At 47.1% G+C, this 26,895-nt stretch overlaps 1 pseudogene; it reads right to left on the minus strand.

The window, feature by feature from the left end:
* Window positions 1-1,495: 1,495 nt before the first annotated feature.
* On the minus strand, window positions 1,496-17,464 carry LOC136633635 (uncharacterized; annotated as a pseudogene).
* Window positions 17,465-26,895: the final 9,431 nt, after the last annotated feature.

Genomic DNA, 26,895 nt, shown 5'->3' on the forward strand with positions numbered 1-26,895 from the left:
ATGATAGGACCGCCAATTTTCAATGTTAAAATGTGCGGTGGCATACCCGGAAAATCAAGTGAATTCAAGAATTCCGTTGGGTAATTGACAGCTTCATCTTGATTCATCACAGTATCGGTGGACTTATACGTTGTCGCTTCGCCTGGTATTCCGTTTTGAATGCTGAAATTGATGGCATTGACATCGTTGTTGGTAGCTGCTAATATAGCCCGTGCGCTGATCCACTGATGATTTTTGTAATTCCGCACAATATTTGGGAACACCTTTTGAATCAATTCGTCTTTGGTTGATGTCATCTTTCCAAAGTTTGTTGGCAATGTGATACATTGTGTAGATCTGTCGATTGGCATTTTCCCATTTCCAATATCCAGCAATTGTTTTGCAAAACGTTCGGCGGATGTATCATTTTGTAGTTGAACACGCATATTGCTTTTCAAAGCAATTTCTTAACATGTCGCCATAGAACTGATGATTTGAGACATGCATTAAGTTCATCAGCGGGTGTTGAACGTGGTATAACTGGCAGAGTTTGTCGAAAATCACCAGACAATAAAATGAGTGCTCCACCAAAGGGCTGTGCATTTCCCCTCAAATCTTGCAGTGTACGATCAAACGCTTCCAATGCTTTTTTGTGAGCCATTGTGCATTCGTCCCATATGATAAGTTCACACGTTTGAAGAATTTTGCCCATTCCGGAATTTTTGGTGATATTGCATGTTGGCGTCTCAGTAGCTTGCAAATTCAAGGGCAAAAAATGTTGTCGCAATTCCAGATGATGCAATTGCCAGTGCAATTTTATTCCGTGATCGTATAGTTGTCAAAATGATTGCAATGAGAAAGGTTTTGCCAGAACCTCCGGATGAATCTATGAAGTACAATCCTCTGCTTTGATTTGTAATTGCTTTTATGATTGTGTCATATACAATACGTTGTTCTGGAACCAATTTTGGAAGATTCTTTTCAACAAATGTACCCAAATCATCGACATCGAAGTGTGTTTCACGTTGCAAATCACGATCATAAGCGTCATTTGCAGCTCGATTCAGTGCACACATTCCCAACTGCACCAATCCTTTCTTAGCGATTGCCAAACATATATTCTCGATCGAAACTAACGCCTCATTATACACGTTTGTTGTGAATTGCATGTCCGGATTCGTTGCTCGCAAACGACGTAGGATTTCTTCACTCATGTAATCTTTGTATTTTTCCCAAAGATCTTTCAGATTGGATGGGAAACACGTTGTCAATATTATCGCAAATAACGTGCGTATTTGCTGTGGTTGAGCAGTATTCGATGCATCATCGAGTGCTGTGTCCCAATGGGCATCGTTTTCAATAAGATTTAATTGTTGGCAAGCTTCTCAATAGGTCGCACATACTTCACCATTTACTGTTCTCTGTTCTTGGAAGGATTTCGGTCCACGCATGTTAACTAACAGTAAGCGCAAGTAAAAACATTCTTGATTGTTTAGATGAACTGTATACAGGCGGCCTAAGGTGTCGGACGAATATAAATTCGGATGTCCTTCAACTGTTTTGCCCTGTTTACGACGTTGAAAGTTTTTCGCTGATGCATTCCATGTGTAGTATTTTGACACTTCTGAGTAAAGTAGCGTTCCTGCGAACAAATCATGCGTGCACAATGAGAAGAAGGCAGTTAACATTATTTGCGGTGGCGAAGATACTCTTGCATGTACATTTTCTGTTGTAAAATACACGCGCTGTCCATTTTCACGATGTACTGCCAAATGAACAACTGTTGGATTACATTCATGAATTAGAAATGAGAAAATGCGCCAAACAGCTTCATTGCTACTAATGAAGCGTCCCAATTGATATAGTTCGATTTCATCGATTGGTGCAGATTAGAGATGAGCGAGCACCAAAATGCTCGGGTGCTCGTTACTCGGGACAAAATTATCACGATGCTCGAGGGTTCGTTTCGAGTAACGAACCCCATTGAAGTCAATGGGCGACCCGAGCATTTTTGTATATCGCCGATGCTCGCTAAGGTTTCCATTTGTGAAAATCTGGGCAATTTAAGAAAGTGATGGGGACGACACAGCAAGGGATAGGGCAGGCGAGGGGCTACATGTTGGGCTGCATCTCAAGTTCCCAGGTCCCACTATTAAGCCACAATAGCGGCAAGAGTGCCCCCCCCAACAACTTTTACTTCTGAAGAGCCCTCATTAGCAATGCATACCTTAGCTAAGCACCACACTACCTCCAACAAAGCACAATCACTGCCTGCATGACACTCCGCTGCCACTTCTCCTGGGCTACATGCTGCCCAACCCCCCCCTTCCCCCCCCCCCCCGCACGACGCAGTGTCCACAGCGCACACCAAATTGTCCCTGCGCAGCCATCAGCTGCCCTCATGCCACGCCACACTCATGCCTATTTATACATGCGTCTGCCATGAGGAGGAACCGCAGGCACACACTGCAGAGCGTTGGCACGGCTAGCCAGCGACCCTCTTTAAAAGGGGCGGGGCGATAGCCCACAATGCTGTACAGAAGCAATGAGAAATAGAATCCTGTGCCACCGCCATGAGGAGCTGCACACGTGGGCATAGCAATGGGGAACCTATGTGCCACACACTATTCATTCTGTCAAGGTGTCTGCATGCCCCAGTCAGACCGCGTTTTTTTATAAATAGTCACAGGCAGGTACAACTGGGAATCCCCAACTCCGCAATGGGAATTCCGTGTGCACCCACAGCATGGGTGGCTCCCTGGAACCCACCCGCTGTACATAAATGTATCCCATTGCATTGCCCTGGACAGCAGAGCTAACGTCAGATTAAATGCAGGTGGGCTTCGGCCCAAACTGCATGCCCCAGTCAGACTGGGGTTCTTTAGAAGTGGACAGATGTTGTTACAACTCCGTGTGGACCGACAGCATGGGTGGCTCCCTGGAACCCACCAGCGGTACATAAATATATCCCATTGCAGTGCCCAGCACAGCTGATGTTACGTCAGCTGTAATGCAGGTGGGCAAAAAATTAATTGGATTACACTGTAGGCGAGGGCCCCAAAAAATTGGTGTACCAACAGTACTAATGTACGTCAGAAAAATTGCCCATGCCCAACCAAGAGGGCAGGTGAAACCCATTAATCGCTTTGGTTAATGTGGCTTAATTTGTAACTAGGCCTGGACGCAGCCCAGTTAAAATAAAAATTGGTTCAGGTGAAAGTTTCAACGCTTTAATGAGCATTGAAACGTATAAAAATTGTTTACAAAAATTATATGACTGAGCCTTGTGGGCCTAAGAAAAATTGCACGTTCGGCGTGATTACGTCAGGTTTCAGGAGAAGGAGCAGGAGGAGGAGGAGGAATATTATACACAGATTGATGAAGCTAAAAGGTCCACGTTTTTGATGGTGATAGAGAACAATGCTTCCATCCGCGGGTGCAGCCTGCGTATTGCTTAGGTATCGCTGCTGACCGCTGGTGGAGAAGAGAAGTCTGGGGAAATCCAGGCTTTGTTCATCTTGATGAGTGTAAGCCTGTCGGCACTGTCGGTTGACAGGCGGGTACACTTATCCGTGATGATTCCCCCAGCCGCACTAAACACCCTCTCTGACAAGACGCTAGCCGCAGGACAAGCAAGCACCTCCAGGGCATACAGCGCGAGTTCAGGCCATGTGTCCATCTTTGACACCCAGTAGTTGTAGGGAGCAGAGGCGTCACGGAGGACGGTCGTGCGATCGGCTACGTACTCCCTCACCATCCTTTTACAGTGCTCCCGCCGACTCAGCCTTGACTGGGGAGCGGTGACACAGTCTTGCTGGGGAGCCAGAAAGCTGTCAAAGGCCTTAGAGAGTGTTCCCCTGCCTGTGCTGTATATGCTGCCTGATCTCTGCGCCTCCCCTGCTACCTGGCCCTCGGAACTGCGCCTTCGGCCACTAGCGCTGTTGGATGGGAATTTTACCATCAGTTTGTCCGCCAGGGTTCTGTGGTATAGCATCACTCTCGAACCCCTTTCCTCTTCGGGAATGAGAGTGGAAAGGTTCTCCTTATACCGTGGGTCGAGCAGTGTGTAAACCCAGTAATCCGTAGTGGCCAGAATGCGTGTAACGCGAGGGTCACGAGAAAGGCATCCTAACATGAAGTCAGCCATGTGTGCCAGGGTACCTGTACGCAACACATGGCTGTCCTCACTAGGAAGATCACTTTCAGGATCCTCCTCCTCCTCCTCAGGCCATACACGCTGAAAGGATGACAGGCAAGCAGCATAGGTACCCTCAGCAGTGCGCCAAGCTGTCTCTTGCCCCTCCTCCTCATCCTCCTCATGCTCCTCCTCCTCAACGCGCTGAGATATAGACAGGAGGGTGCTCTGACTAACCAGCGACATACTGTCTCCCCCCGCCTCTGTTTCCGAGCGCAAAGCATCTGCCTTTATGCTTTGCAGGGAACTTCTCAAGAGGCATAGCAGAGGAATGGTGACGCTAATGATTGCAGCATCCCCGCTCACCATCTGGGTAGACTCCTCAAATTTTCCAAGGACCTGGCAGATGGCTGCCAACCAGGCCCACTCTTCTGTAAATGATTGAGGAGGCTGACTCCCACTGCGCCGCGCAAGTTGGAGTTGGTATTCCACTATAGCTCTACGCTGCTCATAGAGTCTGGCCAACATGTGGAGCGTAGAGTTCCACTGTGTGGGCACGTCGCAGAGCAGTCGGTGCACTGGCAGATGAAACCGATGTTGCAGGGTGCGCAGGGTGGCAGCGTCCGTGTGGGACTTGCGGAAATGTGCGCAGAGCCGGCGCACCTTTCCGAGCAGGTCTGACAAGCGTGGGTAGCTTTTCAGAAAGCGCTGAACCACCAAATTAAAGACGTGGGCCAGGCATGGCACGTGCGTGAGGCTGCCGAGCTGCAGAGCAGCCACCAGGTTACGGCCGTTGTCACACACGACCATGCCCGGTTGGAGGCTCAGCGGCGCAAGCCAGCGGTCAGTCTGCTCTATCAGACCCTGCAGAAGTTCGTGGGCCGTGTGCCTCTTCTCTCCTAAGCTGAGTAGTTTCAGCACGGTCTGCTGACGCTTGCCCACCGCTGTGCTGCCGTGCCGCGCGACACCGACTGCTGGCGACGTGCTGCTGCTGCTGACACATCTTGATTGCGAGACAGAGGTTGCGTAGGAGGAGGAGGAGGGTGGTTTACTGGAGGAAGCATACACCGCCGCAGATACCACCACCGAGCTGGGGCCCGCAATTCTGGGGGTGGGTAGGACGTGAGCGGTCCCAGGCTCTGACTCTGTCCCAGCCTCCACTAAATTCACCCAATGTGCCGTCAGGGAGATATAGTGGCCCTGCCCACCTGTGCTTGTCCACGTGTCCGTTGTTAAGTGGACCTTAGCAGTAACCGCGTTGGTGAGGGCGCGTACAATGTTGCGGGAGACGTGGTCATGCAGGGCTGGGACGGCACATCGGGAAAAGTAGTGGCGACTGGGAACTGAGTAGCGCGGGGCCGCCGCCGCCGCCATCATACTTTTGAAAGCCTCAGTTTCCACAACCCTATACGGCAGCATCTCCAGGCTGATAACTTTGGCTATGTGCACGTTTAACGCTTCAGCGTGCGGGTGCGTGGCGGCGTACTTGCGCTTGCGCTCAAACACTTGCGCTAGCGACGGCTGGACGGTGCGCTGAGAGACATTGGTGGATGGGGCCGAGGACAGCGGAGGTGAGGGTGTGGGTGCAGGCCAGGAGACGGTAGTGCCTGTGCCCTGAGAGGGGGTTGGATCTCAGTGGCAGGTTGGGGCACAGGGGGAGAGGCAGCAGTGCAAACCGGAGGCGGTGAATGGCCTTCGTCCCACCTTGTGGGGTGCTTGGCCATCATATGTCTGCGCATGCTGGTGGTGGTGAGGCTGGTGGTGGTGGCTCCCTGGCTGATGTTGGCGCGACACAGGTTGCACACCACTGTTCGTCGGTCGTCTGCACTCTCAGTGAAAAACTGCCAGACCTTTGAGCACCTCGGCCTCTGCAGGGTGGCATGGCACGAGGGGGCACTTTGGGAAACAGTTGGTGGATTATTCGGTCTGGCCCTGCCTCTACCCCTGGACACCGCACTGCCTCTTGCAACCTGCCCTGCTGCTGCCCTTGCCTCCCCCTCTGAAGACCTGTCCTCAGTAGGCGTAGCAAACCAGGTGGGGTCAGTCACCTCATCGTCCTGCTGCTCTTCCTCCGAATCCTCTGTGCGCTCCTCCCTCGGACTTACTGCCCTTACTACTACCTCACTGATAGACAACTGTGTCTCATCGTCATCGTCCTCCTCACCCACTGAAAGGTCTTGAGACAGTTGCCGGAAGTCCCCAGCCTCATCACCCGGACCCTGGGAACTTTCAAAAGGTTGGGCATCGGTCATGACAAACTCCTCCAGTGGGAGAGGATTCGGAACCCTTGCTGCCCATTCTGGGCAGGGGCCCGGGAACAGTTCCTGGGAGTCTGCCTGCTCCTCAGAATGTGTCATTGTAATGGAATGAGGAGGCTGGGAGGAAGGAGGAGCAGCAGCCAGAGGATTCAGAGTTGCAGCAGTGGACGGCGCAGAACTCTGGGTGTTCGATAGATTGCTGGATGCACTTTCTGCCATCCACGACAGGACCTGCTCACACTGCTCATTTTCTAATAAAGGTCTACCGTGTGGACCCATTAATTGTGAGATGAATGTGGGGATGCCAGAAACATGCCTCTCTCCTAATCCCGCAGCAGTCGGCTGCGATACACCTGGATCAGGAGCTCGGCCTGTGCCCACACCCTGACTTGGGCCTCCGCGTCCTCGCCCGCGTCCACGTCCTCTAGGCCTACCCCTACCCCTCAGCATGGTGTATTACCAGTAGTGCAGAAACAGAACGTTGTAATTAAATGTGCCGCTTATTGGCCTGTGGTTGGAGGCTGACTTCGCTTACGGAACGCACAGCAGAGCCAGGAAAGAATTTTGTGCAAGCCTGCTGTAACACTTAGCTGGCTGCGTATGAATTCGGAGGACAACTACCCCCAGCACAGACCCAGTACACTGAGGACAGTCACAGGTAGCCCAAATAGATTTTTTTTCCCCAAATGTTTTTGGAAAGGCCCACTGCCTATATTCAATAAATATGTCTTCTGTCCCTGCCTCACCACTACTGGCCCTGGAGTATGTAAAATAACTGCAGACTGTTGTACTGTGGACTGGAATACAGCGGTGAAGTAACAGCCAACACAGAGCCAGGAAATAATTTTGCGCAAGCCTGCTGTAACACTTAGCTGGCTGCGTATGAATTAGGAGGACAACTACCCCCAGCACAGACCCAGTACACTGAGTACAGTCACAGGCAGCCCAAATAGTTTTTTTTTCCCAAATGTTTTTGGAAAGGCCCACTGCCTATATTCAATAAATATGTCTTCTGTCCCTGCCTCACCACTACTGGCCCTGGAGTATGTAAAATAAATGCAGACTGTTGCATTGTGGACTGTAATACAGCGGTGATGTAACAGCCAACACAGAGCCAGGAAATAATTTTGCGCAAGCCTGCTGTAACACTTAGCTGGCTGCGTATGAATTAGGAGGACAACTACCCCCAGCACAGACCCAGTACACTGAGTACAGTCACAGGCAGCCCAAATAGATTTTTTTCCCCAAATGTTTTTGGAAAGGCCCACTGCCTATATTCAATAAATATGTCTTCTGTCCCTGCCTCACCACTACTGGCCCTCACCACTACTGGCCCTGGAGTATGTATAATTACTGCAGGGCGCAATGCTCTGCACGGCCGATATACAAAAAAAAAAAAAGTGCAACACTGCAAAAAGCAGCCTCCACACTACTGCACACGGTTAGATGTAGCCCTAAGAAGGACCGTTGGGGTTCTTGAAGCCTAAAATACTCCTAACACTCTCCCTATAGCAACTCCAGCAAGACAGCACTTTCCCTGATCTCTGTGAGAACGCATCTGTGGCGAGCCGCGGGAGGGGCCGATTTATAAACTCGGGTGACACCTGATCTCGCCAGCCACTCACTGCAGGGGGGTGGTATAGGGCTTGAACGTCGCAGGGGGAAGTTGTAATGCCTTCCCTGTCTTTCTATTGGCCAGAAAAGCGCGCTAACGTCTCAGAGATGAAAGTGAAAGTAACTCGAACATCGCGTGGTACTCGTCACGAGTAACGAGCATCTCGAACACGCTAATACTCGAACGAGTATCAAGCTCGGACGAGTAAGTTCGCTCATCTCTAGTGCAGATGCATTTTCCACTCCAAAAACTGCCATATCACTTCCTTTATTGACATATTTGCAAATGTATTTGATGGATTTCACTGAATTGCAATACTCGACATTGATGTGTGCTTTGAACGTCTTTGAGAGTAATGGTGAATACAGCACAACTCAACGATTATCAACTTTAATGTCATTGTTGCGCACTTTTAAAGTGATTAATTTGCCACCATCTTCAGTTGATCGTCGATGATATTGTGGATATCCATCATTTCCAGTGATGGTTTCGGCATGTAAGTCTCTTGGATAGCGTTTCGTGCATTTTCCATCCTTCATGCATGGAGAATAGTTGTTGATTGCGCCACATGGACCATGAAGCATGTTTTTAGTAACGACTTCGAATAAGCCTGGATCAATGTTGAAATCTGGGATTTCTGCAGAGATAACTTCATCAATTTTGTCTGGTGTAATTTTGTCGATTAACCAAATCAAAATGTGTGCATGCGATAATCCTCTTTTCTGCCATTCGAATGATCTACATCTGGGGGGGGGGGCATAAATGTCGACGATGCTCGCACGCGTGCCACCTATCGTACACTAGATGTACTATGCCAGTAATCTTCCCAGGAGTGTACTCAGCAAATTCCCAAAGTTTCATGGCGATTGGATGAATGGTGTAGTAATGCATAAAGGACAGACAGACACACAGGCAGACATTCCTTTTTTTATGAATAGAGATGACATTAGGAAGTGAGATAATTAGATTCCGTACGTAAAATTTGGACGCTAATTCTTTTGCGCTTAGAATTGAATAATCGAGTTGGGACCCATTAGCTTTTACTATTTATGACCTAATCAATGCTTGTGCCAAATTTCAAGTTTCTATTACATTGGGAAGTAAGAGAATTAGATTCCTTATGTAAAATTTGGATGCTAATTCTTTTGCGCTTAGAATTGAATAATCGAGTTGGGACCCATTAGCTTTTCCTATTTATGACATAATCAATGCTCGTGCTAAATTTCAAGCTTCTGTGACATCGGGAAGTGAGAAAATTAGATTCCATATGTAAAATTTGGACGCTAATTCTTTGGCGCATAGAATTAAATAATCGAGTTGGGACCCATCAACTTTTCCTATTTATGACATTATCAATGCTCCTGCCAAATGTAAAGTTTTTATGACATCAGGAAGTGAGAGAATTAGATTCCATACGTAAAATTTGGACGCTAATTCTTTTGTGCTTAGAATTGAATAATCGAGTTGGGACCCATTAACTTTTCCTATCTATGACATAATCAATGCTCGCGCCAAATTTCATGTTTCTGCGACATCGGGAAGTGAGAGAATTAGTGGCAATAATGGAAATTGAACGATCTATGTGGGGGGCGTAACTGTCGACGACGCTTGCACACGCGCCACCTATCGTAGGATAGATGTACTATGCCAGTAATCTTCCCAGGCGTGTACTCAACAACTTCCCAAAGTTTCATGGCGATCGGATGAATGGTGTAGTAGCGCATAAAGGACAAACAGACACACAGACATACATTCATTTTTATATATATAGACTAGCTGACATACCCGGCTTCACCCGAGGTTTTTTTGGTATAGCTGTTTACCTGTTGTTCGCATGGAAACATTTTTAAAGTTGTGGTTACTTCAGAGGAACCGAGGAGTAAAAAATGTTTACCGTTTTGCATGGTTCTTAACATCACCCAGGAAAAACAACATGGAAGAAGCCCTTAGTGATGAGTCAGTCAGTGAGTGAATCAGTGAAAGCTTTCGCATTTATATATACTTTATACAAGTATAAACAGATGTGAGGCAGATTCTCCTCAGTATATACACATAGAGTAGCATTAGATTATACTCAATATATACACATAAGAGCTTCTTCACATAGGCGTGTTATTCCCATTATGTGGTCATGATAATCATGGCTGCTTAACGGGACAAAATGATACCATGGTACCATCAATGGTTTTGTTTTCATTAGCAGTATTGTCTAGAGATGAGCGAGCACCAAAATGCTCGGGTGCTCGTTACTCGAGACAAACTTTTCACGATGCTCGAGGGTTCGTTTCGAATAACGAACCCCATTGAAGTCAATGGGCGACTCGAGCATTTTTGTATATCGCCGATGCTCGCTAAGGTTTTCATTTGTGAAAATCGGGGCAATTCAAGAAAGTGATGGGAACGACACAGCAACGGATAGGGCAGGCGAGGGGTTACATGTTGGGCTGCATCTCAAGTTCACAGGTCCCACTATTAAGCCACAATAGCGGCAAGAGTGGGCCCCCCCTCCCCCCAACAACTTTTACTTCTGAAAAGCCCTCATTAGCAATGCATAACTTAGCTAAGCACCACACTACCTCCAACAAAGCACAATCACTGCCTGCATGACACTCCGCTGCCACTTCTCCTGGGCTACATGCTGCCCAACCCCCTCCCCCCCCCCACGACCCAGTGTCCACAGCGCACACCAAATTGTCCCTGCGCAGCCTTCAGCTGCCCTCATGCCACGCCACCCTCATGTCTATTTATAAGTGCGTCTGCCAGAGAAACCGCAGGCACACACTGCAGAGGGTTGGCACTGCTAGGCAGCGACCCTCTTTAAAAGGGGCGGGGCGATAGCCCACAATGCTGTACAGAAGCAATGAGAAATATAATCCTGTGCCACCACCATCAGGAGCTGCACACGTGGGCATAGCAATGGGGAACCCATGTGTCACACACTATTCATTCTGTCAAGGTGTCTGCATGCCCCAGTCAGACCGCGTTTTTTTATAAATAGTCACAGGCAGGTACAACTCCGCAATGGGAATTCCGTGTGCACCCACAGCATGGGTGGCTCCCTGGAACCCACCGGTGGTACATAAAAATATCCCATTGCATTGCCCATCACAGCTGAGGTAATAATGTCATGTTTAATGCAGGTGGGCTTCGGCCCACACTGCATGCCCCAGTCCGACTGGGGTTCTTTAGAAGTGGACACAGATGCATTTACAACTCCCTGAGGACGCACAGCATGGGTGGGTGCCAGGAAGCCACCGGCGGTACATAAATATATCCCATTGCATTGCCCATCACAGCTGAGGTAATAATGTCATGTTTAATGCAGGTGGGCTTCGGGCCACACTGCATGCCCCAGTCAGACTGGGGTTCTTTAGAAGTGGACACATGTAGTTACAACTCCCTGTGGACCCACAGCATGGGTGGCTCCCTGGAACCCACCGGCGGTACATAAAAATATCCCATTGCATTGCCCATCACAGCTGATGTTATGTCAGCTGTAATGCAGGTGGGCAAAAAGTTAATTGGATTACACTGTAGACGAGGGCCCACAAAAATTGGTGTACCAACAGTACTAATGTACCTGAGAAAAATTGCCCATGCCCAACCGAGAGGGCAGGTGAAACCCATTAATGGCTTTGGTTAATGTGGCTTAATTGGTAACTAGGCCTGGAGGCAGCCCAGTTAAAATAAAAATTGGTTGAGGTGAAAGTTTCAACGCTTTAATGAGCATTGAAACGTATAAAAATGGTTTAGAAAAATTATATGACTGAGCCTTGTGGGCCTAAGAAAAATTGCACATTCGGCGTGATTATGTGAGGTATCAGGAGGAGGAGCAGGAGGAGGAGGAATATTATACACAGATTGATGAAGCAAAAAGGTCCCCGTTTTGGATGGTGATAGAGAACGATGCTTCCATCCGCAGGTGCAGCCTACGTATTGCTTAGGTATCGCTGCTGACCGCTGGAGGAGAAGAGAAGTCTGGGGAAATCCAGGCTTTGTTCATCTTGATGAGTGTAAGCCTGTCGGCACTGTCGGTTGACAGGTGGGTACGCTTATCCGTGATGATTCCCCCAGCCACACTAAACACACTCTCTGACAAGTCGCTAGCCGCAGGACAAGCAAGCACCTCCAGGGCATACAGCGCGAGTTCAGGCCACGTGTCCAGCTTCAACACCCAGTAGTTGTAGGGGGCAGAGGCGTCAACGAGGACGGTCGTGCAATCGGCTACGTACTCCCTCACCATCCTTTTACAGTGCTCCCGCCAACTCAGCCTTGACTGGGGACCGGTGACACAGTCTTGCTGGGGAGCCATAAAGCTGTCAAAGGCCTTAGAGAGTGTTCCCCTGCCTGCGCTGTACATGCTGCCTGATCTCTGTGCCTCCCCTGCTACCTGGGCCGCGGAAATGCGCCTTCGGCCACTAGCGCTGTCGGATGGGAAGTTTACCATCAGTTTGTCCATCAGCGCCCTGTGGTATAGCATCATTCTCGAACCCCTTTCCTCTTCGGGAATGAGAGTGGAAAGGCTCTCCTTATACCGTGGATCGAGCAGTGTGTACACCCAGTAATCCGTAGTGGCCAGAATGCGTGTAACGCGAGGGTCACGAGAAAGGCATCCTAACATGAAGTCAGCCATGTGTGCCAGGGTACCTGTACGCAACACATGGCTGTCCTCACTCGGAAGATCACTTTCAGGATCCTCCTCCTCCTCTGGCCTTACACGCTAAAAGGATGACAGGCAAGCTGCATCTGTACCCTCAGCAGTGGGCCAAGCTGTCTCTTCCCCCTCCTCCTCATGCTCCTCCCCCTCCTCCTCCTCTGGCCATACACGCTGAAAGGATGACAGGCAAGCAGCATCTGTCCCCTCAGCAGTGGGCCAAGCTGTCTCTTCCCCCTCCTCCTCATGCTCCACCCCCTCCTCCGCAACGCGCTGAGATATAGACATGAGGTTGCTCTGACTATCCAGCGACATACTGTCTTCCCCGGCCTCCGTTTCTGATTCCATAGCGTCTGCCTTTATGCTTTGCAAGGAACTTCTCAAGAGGTATAGCAGAGGAATGGTGACGCTAATGATTGCAGCATCCCTGCTCACCATCTGGGTAGACTCCTCAAATTTTCCAAGGACCTGGCAGATGGCTGCCAACCAGGCCCACTCTTCTGTAAATAATTGAGGAGGCTGACTCCCACTGCGCCGCGCAAGTTGGAGTTGGTATTCCACTATAGCTCTACGCTGCTCATAGAGTCTGGCCAACATGTGGAGCGTAGAGTTCCACTGTGTGGGCACGTCGCACAGCAGTCGGTGCACTGGCAGATAAAACCGATGTTGCAGTGTCCGCAGAGTGGTAGTGTGCGTGTGGGATTTGCGGAAATGTGCGCAGAGCCGGCGCACCTTTCTGAGCAGGTCTGACAAGTGGGGGTAGCTTTTCAGAAAGCGCTGAACCACCAAATTTAAAGACATGGGCCAGGCATGGCACGTGCGTGAGGCTGCCGAGCTGCAGAGCCGCCACCAGGTTACGGCCGTTGTCACACACGACCATGCCCGGTTGGAGGCTCAGCGGCGCAAGCCAGCGGTCGGTCTGCTCTGTCAGACCCTGCAGCAGTTCGTGGGCCGTGTGCCTCTTCTCTCCTAAGCTGAGTAGTTTCAGCACGGCCTGCTGACGCTTGCCCACCGCTGTGCTGCCACGCCGCGCGACACCGACTGCTGGCGACGTGCTGCTGCTGCTGACACATCTTGATTGCGAGACAGAGGTTGCGTAAGAGGAGGAGGAGGGTGGTTTAGTGGAGGAAGCATACACCCCCGCAGATACCACCACCGAGCTGGGGCACGCAATTCGGGGGGTGGGTAGGACGTGAGCGGTCCCAGGCTCTGACTCTGTCCCAGCCTCCACTAAATTCACCCAATGTGCCGTCAGGGAGATATAGTGGCCCTGCCCGCCTGTGCTTGTCCACGTGTCTGTTGTTAAGTGGACCTTGGCAGTAACCGCGTTGGTGAGGGCGCGTACAATGTTGCGGGAGACGTGGTCGTGCAGGCCTAGGACGGCACATCGGGAAAAGTAGTGGCGACTGGGAACCGAGTAGCGCGGGGCCGCCGCCGCCATCATGCTTTTGAAAGCCTCCGTTTCCACAAGCCTATACGGCAGCATCTCTAGGCTGATCAATTTTGCAATGTGCACGTTTAACGCTTGAGCGTGCGGGTGCGTGGTGTCGTACTTGCGCTCAAACAGTGGCGCTAGCGACGTCTGGACGCTACGCTGAGAGACATTGCTGGATGGGGCCGAGGACAGCGGAGGTGAGGGTGTGGGTGCAGGCCAGGAGACGGAACTGCCTGTGTCCTCAGAGGGGGGTTGGATCTCAGTGGAAGTTTGGGGCACAGGGGGAGAGGCAGTGGTGCAAACAGGAGGCGGTGAACGGGCATTGTCCCACCTTGTGGGGTGCTTGGCCATCATATGCCTGCGCATGCTGGTGGTGGTGGCTCCCCAGCTGATCTTGGCACGACAAAGGTTGCACACCACTGTTCGTCGGTCGTCAGGCGTCTCTGTGAAAAACTGCCACACTGTAGAGCACCTTGACCTCTGCAGGGTGGCATGGCGCGAGGGGGCGCTTTGGGAACCAGTTGGTGGATTATTCGGTCTGGCCCTGCCTCTACCCCTGGCCACCGCACTGGCTCAGCCTGTGCCCACACCCTGACTTGGGGCTCCGCGTCCTCGCCCGCCTCCACGTCCTATAGGCCTACCCCTACCCCTCAGCATGGTGTATTAGCAGTAGTGCAGAAACAGAACGCTGTAATTAAATGTGCCGCTTATTGGCCTGTGGTTGGAGGCTGACTTCGTTTACGGAACCCCAGGAAAAAATTTGGCGCAAGCCTGCTGTAACACTGCGTATTTATTTGGAGAACTACTACCCCCAGCAGACACGGACCCAGAACACTGAGCACAGTGACAGGCGGGCCAAATAGATTTTATTCCAATATTTTTTTGAAAAGGACCACTGCGTATATTCAATCTATAATATATGTCTTCTGGCCCTGCCTACACAATTCTGTCCCTGGACTGTGTCACAGAACTGCAGTGTTGCACTGTTATTAACTGCAACAGACCGGTGATATCAGAGCCAGGAAATAATTTGGCGCAAGCCTGCTGTAACACTTAGCTGGCTGCGTATTTATTTGGAGAACTACTACCCCCAGCAGACACGGACCCAGAACACTGAGCACAGTGACAGGCAGGCCAAATAGATTTTCTTCCAATATTTTTTTGAAAAGGACCACTGCGTATATTCAATCTATAATATATGTCTTCTGTCCCTGGACTGTGTGACGGAACTGCAGTGTTGCACTGTTATTAACTGCAACAGACCGGTGATTTCAGAGCCAGGAAATAATTTGGCGCAAGCCTGCTGTAACACTTAGCTGGCTGCATATTTATTTGGAGAACTACTACCCCCAGCAGACACGGACCCAGAACACTGAGCACAGTGACAGGCAGGCCAAATAGATTTTTTTCCAATATTTTTTTGAAAAGGACCACTGCGTATATTCAATCTATAATATATGTCTTCTGGCCCTGCCTACACAATTCTGTCCCTGGACTGTGTGACGGAACTGCAGTGTTGCACTGTTATTAACTGCAACAGACCGGTGATTTCAGAGCCAGGAAATAATTTGGCGCAAGCCTGCTGTAACACTTAGCTGGCTGCATATTTATTTGGAGAACTACTACCCCCAGCAGACACGGACCCAGAACACTGAGCACAGTGACAGGCAGGCCAAATAGATTTTTTTCCAATATTTTTTTGAAAAGGACCACTGCGTATATTCAATCTATAATATATGTCTTCTGGCCCTGCCTACACACTTCTGTCCCTGGACTGTGTCACAGAACTGCAGTGTTACACTGTTATTAACTGCAACAGACCGGTGATTTCAGAGCCAGGAAATAATTTGGCGCAAGCCTGCTGTAACACTTAGCTGGCTGCGTATTTATTTGGAGAACTACTACCCCCAGCAGACACGGACCCAGAACACTGAGCACAGTGACAGGCAGGCCAAATAGATTTTTTTCCAATATTTTTTTGAAAAGGACCACTGCGTATATTCAATCTATAATATATGTCTTCTGGCCCTGCCTACACAATTCTGTCCCTGGACTGTGTCACGGAACTGCAGTGTTGCACTGTTATTAACTGCAACAGACCGGTGATTTCAGAGCCAGGAAATAATTTGGCGCAAGCCTGCTGTAACACTTAGCTGGCTGCTTATGATTTTGGAGAACTACGACCCCCAGCAGACACGGACCCAGAACACTGAGCACAGTGACAGGCAGGCCAAATAGATTTTCTTCCAATATTTTCTTGAAAAGGACCACTGCGTATATTCAATCTATAATATGTCTTCTGGCCCTGCCTACACACTTCTGTCCCTGGAGTATTACTGCAGGGCGCAATGCTCTGCACGGCCGATATACCAAAAAAAAAAAAAGTGCACCACTGCTAAAAGCAGCCTCCACACTACTGCACACGGTTAGATGTGGCCCTAAGAAGGACCGTTGGGGTTCTTGAAGCCTACAATAACTCCTAACGCTCTCCCTGCCTCCACACTTCTGTCCCTGGACTATTACTGCAGGGCGCAATGCTCTGCACGGCCGATATACCAAAAAAAAAAAAGTGCAACACTGCTAAAAGCAGCCTCCACAGTACTGCACACGGTTAGATGTGGCCCTAAGAAGGACCGTTGGGGTTCTTGAAGCCTACACTAACTCCTAACACTCTCCCTACAGCAGCTCCAACACGATACCACTGTCCCTCAGCTATGTCACAACGCATCTGAGGCGAGCCGCGGGAGGGGCCGATTTTTATACTCGGGTGACACCTGATCTCCCCAGCCACTCACTGCAGGGGGGTGGTATAGGGCTTGAACATCGCAGGGGGAAGTTGTAATGCCTTCCCTGTCTTTCAATTGGCCAGAAAAGCGCGCTAACGTCTCAGAGATGAAAGTGAAAGTAACCCGAACATCGAGTGGTACTCGTTACGAGTAACGAGCATCCCGAACACGCTAATACTCGAACGAGTATCAAGCTCGGACGAGTACGTTCGCTCATCTCTAGTATTGTCGCCTGTTAATAGTACAGGCGAGAAAAGATAAGACTTGCCCTATCCTTTCCGCACATAAAGACAGCATGGGACCTATCTTCCCACTGTTTTCTTCGAACTTCTGCACTATGGCGTGGAGTTTTAATGGCCTGATTTAAAGGGGGCAAAAAGAGTGCCTGGTAACTACAGGCCGGTAAGTCTCACTTCAATAATTAGAAAAATTTTTGAGAGGTTTCTGAGAGATGCCATCCTAGAATACCCCAAGGAAAACAACGGTATAACTCCTCGTCAGCACAGGTTCATGAGAGGTCGATCATGTCCAACCAACTTGATCACTTCTACAACAAAGTAAGCTCTCGTATATCTGGATTTTTCTAAAAGATTTGACACCATGCTGCATAATAGATTGATATAAAAAGTTAGACAGCTCGGACTTGGCAAAAATGTGTATAGTTTGGTAAAGAACTGGCTCGGAGATAGAAAGCAAAAGGGTAGTAATAAATGGTTCATACTCTGATTTGGCCACCGTTGCTAGTGGGGTGCCAAAGGGTTCAGTTTTAGGCCCCATTCTATTCAATATATTTATCAATGACCCGATAGAAGGATTGCACAATAAAATATTGTGGTTTTTTTTTTGACGATATGAAATAATACAAGATAATAAATATATTGGAGGACAATGTATGGCTGCAAATGGATCTAGATAAACTGGGGGCTTGGGTGGCCATTGATAAATATATATAAAACAGAATGGGGCCTAGTACTGAACCCTGTGGCACCCCACAAGCAACGGTGGCCCAATCAGAGTATGAACCATTTATTACCACTCTCTGCTTTCTATCCATATGAAGGTAGTTTGTGTACAAAAATAATTTCCCTAGGATTTATAGATTCTGAGAAAAGAACTATCTCATGTATTGCGTCATTTCGTGGATTTTCACGCTTAAGTTGCAACCTCTTTACTTTCCTATTTAGGACCTAAAGAATGGCTGTGCAACATTTCAAGTTTGTTTGTTACTGGAAAGTTTGAGAATTTGTGGCGAGTCAGTCAGTGAGTGAGTCAATAAGTGAGGGCTTTTGCTTTTATATATACTAGTACCAGTGTTTCTGGTGGCGCAATGCGCCACTTGCTAATATACTATAGTGAAAGGAATTGGAGTTGTTTAAAATATTTGTGTACAAATAATAAGCTATCGCCATTATTTGCTATTTTGCTGAGCAGCTAAGAAGTGTATTATAACAAAAATGTACTTTTATTTTCTGGTACCCTCTATGCTAATGATCTAACTCGAGCCATGTAGGTGGGCTGCTAGAGCCCAAAGTCACATCATCCTCCTATTATCCAGGCCCCTATCCATGCCTCAGTCACATCCCCCTGTCTGATGTCAGCTCAAGCCGCTGAGAAATCCTATGTTTACACTGTGTGGCCCTCTTTCCTAGTGTGAATGGACATGCGCACATGCGCACTACGCCACTGGACTTCAGTGGCGTAGTGCACATGCATGAATGTCAGTTCCTGTTAGGGTAGAGAGCCACACAGTTATATCTTCTATTACACTTTATGTTCCAACTCCACTGCAGATCAATTTTTCAACATCCTGCCTGATTGCAGTGAATGCAAGGGTGGAAATCAGCTGATCACCGGGGGTCCCAAGTGGCGGACCTCTACTGAGCAACTATTGATGACCTAACCTAGGGATAGGTCATCAATAGTGCAAGGGTTAAAATTCCAAAACTGCCCCTTGAAAATATGTGATGATTAAATTGGAGCTGCAGGTGTAGTAGCCGAGCTGGTTACTCGAGAGTAGTCAGAATAGCCGGGAATCGTTATCAAGAAGTCACAGTGTGCAGTACTAATGGATGAGATGGAAGTGTAGTAGATGGAAGCCAAAGATCAGCAGCAGGAAGTATTAGTACACTTGTAGAGGAGCCAGAGGAAGAGATGCTTGATCAAGGTGGTGGAACACAATCACACACTGAGAGAGTGGCAGGGCTAGGCTTACATAGGAAGTGCAATCAGGAACAGGGAGGGGAGAGGGTCAGGACCGGGAGGCAAGAACTAGATAACTGAGAAATACACAAGAAGGCTAGGTTTCAGAAAGGGAACTGTCCAAGTCCTAGATAGCCTAGTTGAGATTGGGTTCGAGCCCTGACATTGTAATAGGTGAACTCAGATTGTGATCCCCAATGTGGACATCAAGTAATCCAAAGAGCTGCAGAATACATATGTGCTATATAAATGCATCAAATAAATTATATCTTCAAAAGGCTTCAAGCTCCATTTTAGTGATACAAAGCTCCAAATTATCTGCATAGACACAGAGCTAAATGACAACATTAAGACTATTGGCAAAACTGAGGTAGCATTAAACTGAACAACACATGTGTATGCAGTAAGCTTCTAAGCTCCCCTAGTGGTAGCTGCAGGCTGCAGGCAGCCACAAGATTATCCTTTAACTCTGTGGCTGGATGAAGTGAATTTGGAACAGCCTTATTGGTTAGATATTTCCACAAGTCTACAAGTCCAGCACTAATTTTAGTGCTGTCTAAATAATGTATCATTCAAACTTGATTCCCAACAGTGGTTGATTATAAATATGATTTTCTATATAAATTTGATTATGACTCTCACCATACTGCACCAGCTAATTTAATGGTCTAAGCAATATGACAAAAGACATAAAGAATATATCATTCATCTTTATTCCCAGTAGTAGTTGATTATAAATATGATTTTTTTTTTCACAGATGGAGTTGAAGTCACTTATTCATGCAAAGGATGCATTTCTCCCCAGGAATGCAAGATAAATCGTAGTCAGCTGATTGGAGTCGTAGGAGTTCAGCCAAAGATTTTTAAGTGTTACTCACCAAAACTTTAGAGAAAAGACCAGAAGGACGAGGAACATTAATACATGTGTATTAAAAATTGAAATTGATATCTGCATGGGAGTTAAGAACCTGAATCAATGTGTTCCTAGAAATGTTCTTTCTGCTGATTATAAAATCTAAAAATGATCTTGCTAACTTGAAATTAAAAATTCACATCTTTTTTATTTAAAGGGGTTGTCCCGCGGCAGCAAGTGGGTCTATACACTTCTGTATGGCCATATTAATGCACTTTGTAATGTACATTGTGCATTAATTATGAGCCATACAGAAGTTATAAAAAGTTTTATACTTACCTGCTCCGTTGCTGGCGTCCTCGTTCCCATGGAGCCGACTAATTTTCGCCCTCCGATGGCCAAATTAGCCGCGCTTGTGCAGTCCGGGTCTTCTGCTCTCTTCAATGGAGCCGCTCGTGCAGAATGCCGACTCCGTGTAGCTCCGCCCCATCACGTGCCGATTCCAGCCAATCAGGAGGCTGGAATCGGCAATGGACCGCACAGAAGAGCTGCAGTCCACGGAGGGAGCAGACCCCGGCGGCCATCTTCAGCAGGTAAGTATGAAGACGTCGGACCGCCGGGATTCAGGTAAGCACTCTCCGTTTGTTTTTTTTAACCCCTACATCGGGGTTGTCTCGCACCGAACGGGGGGGGGGGGTTAAAAAAAAAAAAACCCGTTTCGGCGCGGGACAACCCCTTTAATTTTCTAAATAGATTCATTATTCTGTATTGATCAATTTTATGATACATGGTGGTGAAGCTCCAATTTTATCACACACATCTCTTGATCATGTGTGTGAACTGGCTATGCGTGCGCAAAAAGTACAAAAATATGTACTGAGGGGGCGTGGCCTGACTGCCGACTGAGCTGGACGCATCCCTGTAACCTCCGCTCGTGTAAGCCTTCTAAAAGCTACCACAATGCATTCCAGAAGAGGAAAAACACAACCCGCTGCTCCACTTGCCGGTGGGAGTACAGTGACAGCTAAAAGAAAGATCTCCAAAGCTCCTCCACAGAGAGTATCAAGTTTCTTTACAGCCCGAAGCGCTGATAGAGGAGAGACTGCTGTGCCCCGCAGCTCCCCCCCTCCCCCCTCCGGCTCTCCTGCAGATAAGGAGACAGCAGCTGATTCTTCACACAGCAGAGAGGTTTCTCCGACAGCAGGCATTGCAGAAGACTTTATGGAAACATCCAGAGAGCAGCAGCGATCTTCTGCACTACAAGAAGGGGTGAGTGCATTCTCCATTGAGACCCCTGAGAAAGGTGCAACATGTAAAATGGCGCCCAGCCACAGCTCTCAATCAGAGGCAAGCCCTTCCCCCACTGCTAGCCCAGAGAAGCAGAGGCTGAGAGTGCCTTCTCCCTCTCCCTCAGACAATATGATAGATCTAACTGCAGACCCTATCCTAAGTCTACCTTCTACAAACCAACCAGCTTCAGAGCTATTCATTAAAAATCTAGTGGTAGCACTGTGAGACTCTATGTAAAAAGGCCTGCATAAGCTGTCCTCCTCAGTAAATGTCACAATTCAAGAACTAGGCGACCGAACAGATCATGTCGAAAGTAAAATGGCGGAACTGACCTCCTCCCACAATAACTTAATCGACTCGCACTACGCCTTAGAAGAAGAAGTAGTCGCCATAAAAAATAAACTTGCCACATTAGAAGACAGAAATAGATGTAACAATGTCAAATTCCGAGGAATCCCAGAAACTGTCACTCAATCTAATTTGAAAGACTTTCTTTCTCAATTGATTCAAGCAATCCTCCCAAACTCCTCAGAGCAAGAACGTCTCATAGATAGGGCACACAGACTGCCCAAACCAAGCTTTATTCATGCAGATACTCCAAGAGACGTAATTGCCAGAATTCACTTTTTTCACATTAAAGAGGCCATGATACAGTCTTCACGGAAAACCAATAATTTACCTAACCCATTTTCTGGCATCCAGCTATTCATAGACCTGTCTAAAACAACAATGCAAGCAAGACGTAATCTGACACCCATTACCACAGCTCTCCGTGCTAACAAAATTCTGTACAAATGGGGATTCCCGACAAAGCTATTAATCCACAAAGATGGCTCCCTGCATATCATTACCAACCTTCAAGAAGGAGAGAAACTTCTAAAGACATGGGGAATAACTACTGCAGAAAAAGCGCACCTGACTCCAGCGGCAAAGACCAAGAAAGCACCCAAACATGGGACCCAACCTACCCATCCATGAAAGTAATTGACAGCTCCATCATCTGGAGACCGTTCTCTACTCTCCGGCTCTTCTGGAAATGTTTCCTTAATTCTACTTTTAAGGACGGCTGACAAACGTCAGGCGAACTCTTTCCTCCCCCCCTTTGATAACATGCAGGTATCAAATCCTGCCTTTCTATACATCTTCTGTATATGTTTTGTTTTTCTATCTTATTTTTGCAGGCAACAGAATCGTCCCGCCACAGCTTCAACTCGAGTCGATCCTGCTATGTTCATCTCATTACGTATGTTTAATTGTTCAAATGTTATTATTTATGCAGTCACACTTCACGTACAAAACATCAATGCATCTCACTTAACTAGCCATGACACTTAAAGTCATCTCCCAGAATGCGAGGGGGTTAAACTCACCTTTTAAAAGGGCCTTAGTATGGAGAGACGCTAAACAAACAAAAGCAGACATTGTCTGCCTGCAGGAGACACACTTTTCCTCCATAGCCTGCCCAAAATTCTCCAACAAGAGATTCCCACAAATATTTATGTCTTGCGCCTCAAAGAAGCGAGCAGGGGTCTTGACTGCATTTGGAACTAATGTTAATTTTGTGCTTGAAGAACAACTCGCTGATCCTAAGGGACGATACCTCATCCTTGTAGGCACCATAAACGGGTGTCCCATCACAATATCCAACATATATGCTCCGAATAAAGCCCAGATCTCCTTTCTAAACAAAGTTATAAAAAAAGTAAAAAAAATACAAAAGGGGAAATTAGTAGTCTGTGGAGATTTTAACATAACCCCAGACAGAGAAATGGACTCCACAAACAAACAAAGGACATCTCCCAATCTGTTCCCATGGCTATGTAAGGAGGTACTCTATGACTCTTTTAGGTGTCTTAACTCTACTTCTAGGGAATTCACCTTTTTTTCCCCTAGGCACAAATCCTTCTCGCGCATCAACCTATTTATAGTGGACAGATGGACCCTACCCGCAGTTAAATCATCTGAAATTCATGTAGCAACTTGGTCAGATCATGCCCCAATATCTTTAAAGCTTGATCTAGGACCCCCCAGAGGAACAACAGGAATATGGCGAAATAATATTTCCTTAATTAAATCCCCCCAAAACAAAAAAATAATAGCCGAATCCCTAAAGGAATACTTCAGTCTAAATAACAGCCCTGAAATAAATCTGGCAGTGATCAGGGGCACCATGATCAAATTAAATGCGCAATATAAAAAGAACAAACAAAAACAAATCGACGAGCTTCTAATGCAGATTCAAAAATTTGAACTAAACCTACAGAACTCCTCCTCTGGCCCTGATCTATTAGAGCTAGCAAAGACAAGAAGAACGCTCAGATCAGTTCTATTAGAGGAATTCAACAAAAATACCAAATACCTAAAAGCAAATTATTACTCCTCTTACAATAAACCCTCTAAACTAATATCAAACCATATCAAAGCAAAAACCCCTTTTCTACTCAAAACAAAAACCCCAAACATAAAACTCACCCACCCACAGGACATTGCGAACGCGTTTAGCTCCTTTTATGCTAACCTCTACAACTTGAAACTAGACCCATCAACCCCCTCAACCAAATTCAACAATAATTAAGGATTTCCTACAAAAAATAGATCTACCTACAATTGACACTACAATCCATAACTTGGATAACCCTATCTCCACCGAAGAAGTTGAAAGGGCAATTAAGTCACCGGGACCTGACGGGTTTGCTAACGAATATTATAAGATATACGCCCACATTCTAACCCCTTATCTTACAAACACATTCAACGAAGCAATGTTAAAAAGAACCATGCCCCCGGAAATGCTACAGGCCACCATTATTACCATTCCCAAGCCGGGAAAGCCAACGGAATCTACAAAGAGCTACAGACCGATATCGCTCCTTAATACCGATACGAAATTGTACTCCAAAATTCTAGCCATGAGATTAACTCAGATACTCCCGACCATAATCCATAATGATCAGGTTGGATTTACTAAAGGTAGACGAGTGTCTGATGGCACAAGACGAATGGTAAACCTAATGTCGGGCATGGGGTCAAGTCGAACGCCTTCTCTCCTCCTTTCTTTGGACGCGGAGAAGGCGTTCGACAGAATTCATTGGGACTTCGCATTTGAGGTTCTGAGAAAATTCGGAATAAGAGGAGGCTTCTTAAGAGCAATCAAAGCCCTGTACATAGCTCCATCGGCCAGGGTTTTGGTAGATGGCGCGCTGTCCAACCCATTCCAGATAACCAATGGAACAAGGCAGGGCTGCCCCCTTTCCCCTCTGCTGTTTGTAATAATAATGGAGCCTATGGCAGAACTAATTAGAAGCTCACCGCATGTCAGAGGCTTCTCGATGGGTGGTAGACAGCACAAAATCGGACTATACGCCGATGATGTGCTCCTGACACTCACTAACCCACTAGACTCCCTAAGAGAGATATATAACATCATTTTATCTTTTAGTAGGGTTTCCTTTTACAAGCTAAACATCAATAAATCCCAAATTCTAGGTATCAACATCCCTCCTTCCCTGAAGGAAGCCATTAAAATGGAATTCAAATTTCAGTGGCACTCATCAATCCCCTACTTAGGTATAAATTTATGTTTTCCGACAGCAGAAATGATATCTGCAAACTTGGATCCACTCTACACCTCAATACAAAAAGAACTAGAAGAGTTAAGTAAAATTGAATATTCTTGGTTTGGCAGAGTCACACTATTTAAAATGCTGATTCTCCCAAGAATTTTATATATCTTTCGCAATATAGCTCTCCCAATACCTTATAATAAAACCAATGAACTTCAAAAACAACTGCTACGATTTATATGGAACAATAAGAGACCAAGCGTCGCATCTTCTATAGTCTATCTTAATCGAAGACAAGGTGGTTTGGGGGTTCCTGACCTGTGGTCATATTGCCAAGCCATAAACCTAGACTTATCCAATCCTTAGCTATCTAACTCTCTAACCACAACATGGGCTTATATAGAGAAAAATCTAAATAATAACAGAAGCTTAAGATCCTTGCTGAAAGCGACTGCAATCAGTGGAATATACCCACTTCCCATGGCTAACCTGGACGTACAGAGGCTTTCCCCCCCTATGCTGGCAACCCTACAGGCCTGGAATCTCTACACCCAGAGACTGAAATCGAGTCCCGATGGGGGCTCAATTGACCTCCCCCTGGAAATACTAACTTATTATATTCCAGATATATCGATTACGAGGTGGCTTAGACTTGGAATCAAACGACTGCGAGACTTGTTCGTGGGAGAGAAGATTGCTCCCTTCCAGACCTTGAGAATGTCCTTTGGTGTCTCCTCAGATGACTTTCACCTATATTGCCAAATTAGGTCATATTTGAATATATCCCATTTGGAGAATTGTTCCCTCCCCAAAGGATTGATTGACTTCCTTTTCAATAAAGGACCAAAGGGTGTTTCACATACGAGATATTGTTATAATATCCTGACCTGGGATATGGGTACACAAAAAAAGTTCATCTCCTGAATTGGGAACGCGACTTAAAAAGCACATTTCCCCAGAAACAGTGGATTCTTTCCTTTAAGGGCGACCACCCACTGGCGTTTTTTTTTCCCTGCGAAATTCGCAGCATTTTTTTTCTGCAGGGGTCTATGGGACTTGTAATGTTAAAATCGCGATCGCGCAAAATCGCAATTTACCGCGATGCGCGGTAAATTGCGATTTTGCGCGATCGCGATTTTAACATTACAAGTCCCATAGACCCCCAGGAGAAAAAAAATGCTGCGAATTTCGCAGGGAAAAAAAAACGCCAGTGGGTGGGCGCCCTAACTGGGCAAATAAGTCCACGCTGTCCGCAAACCTTCTCCAGACACATTACAAAGTGTTAACCAGATGGTATTACACACCTGTTAAATTAGCCAAATGCTTCCCCAACACAGACAAACTCTGCTGGAGAGGTTGCGGACAGGAAGGCACGTTGATTCACATACTTTGGGAATCTCAACTCATCCATAAATTCTGGAAGGCGGTCTTCCACACCACACGTAAGGTCACCCATAACGCAGTCCCCCAAAGACCAGAATTGGCATTACTGCTACTGAGATGTGACGAGATCCCCCCAATGGTGCGGAAATGGACTTGTCACATCCTTATGGTAGCCAAACTAGCCTTAACCAGGAAATGGAGGTCTAATCTCCCCCCCCCCCCCCCCACAATAAATGAGGTACATGATATTATGGCAGACCACTGCTCATATGAAAAAATCTATGCTCTATCCAACGAAACTATGCCTAATTTTCATCGCACATGGAACCCCTGGACACAATATTATTCAAACATAACCTCCCCCCCCCCCCCCTTGCTGAGAAAGTAATCACACATAACGAAACTCAGATATGGATGTTGTAGTGATCCAATGACTGCATTTCAGTTTTCAAGGATTTATTCCTTAGTTTCATCTTTCTGCTAATTATCTTTAAACTTAATTCTTAACCCACGCATCGGACTATAAATGAAAAATTGTGGGTAATAGTCCGATTCACACGGACAAAAGTTTTAATTGTTGGACAAAGCATGTGTACCCTGCTATTTTTCTCATGAATATACAATATGTTACACATTGTGCACATGTATTCTCATGTACTGTTTACCCATGCAATAACCCAATAAAAACTATTTGTTAAAAATATGTACTGAGACTCACACAAATGTAACTACGGTGCTTAAGCGA

The sequence above is a fragment of the Eleutherodactylus coqui genome, chromosome 6, assembly GCF_035609145.1.
Source record: "Eleutherodactylus coqui strain aEleCoq1 chromosome 6, aEleCoq1.hap1, whole genome shotgun sequence".
NCBI lineage: Eukaryota > Metazoa > Chordata > Amphibia > Anura > Eleutherodactylidae > Eleutherodactylus > Eleutherodactylus coqui.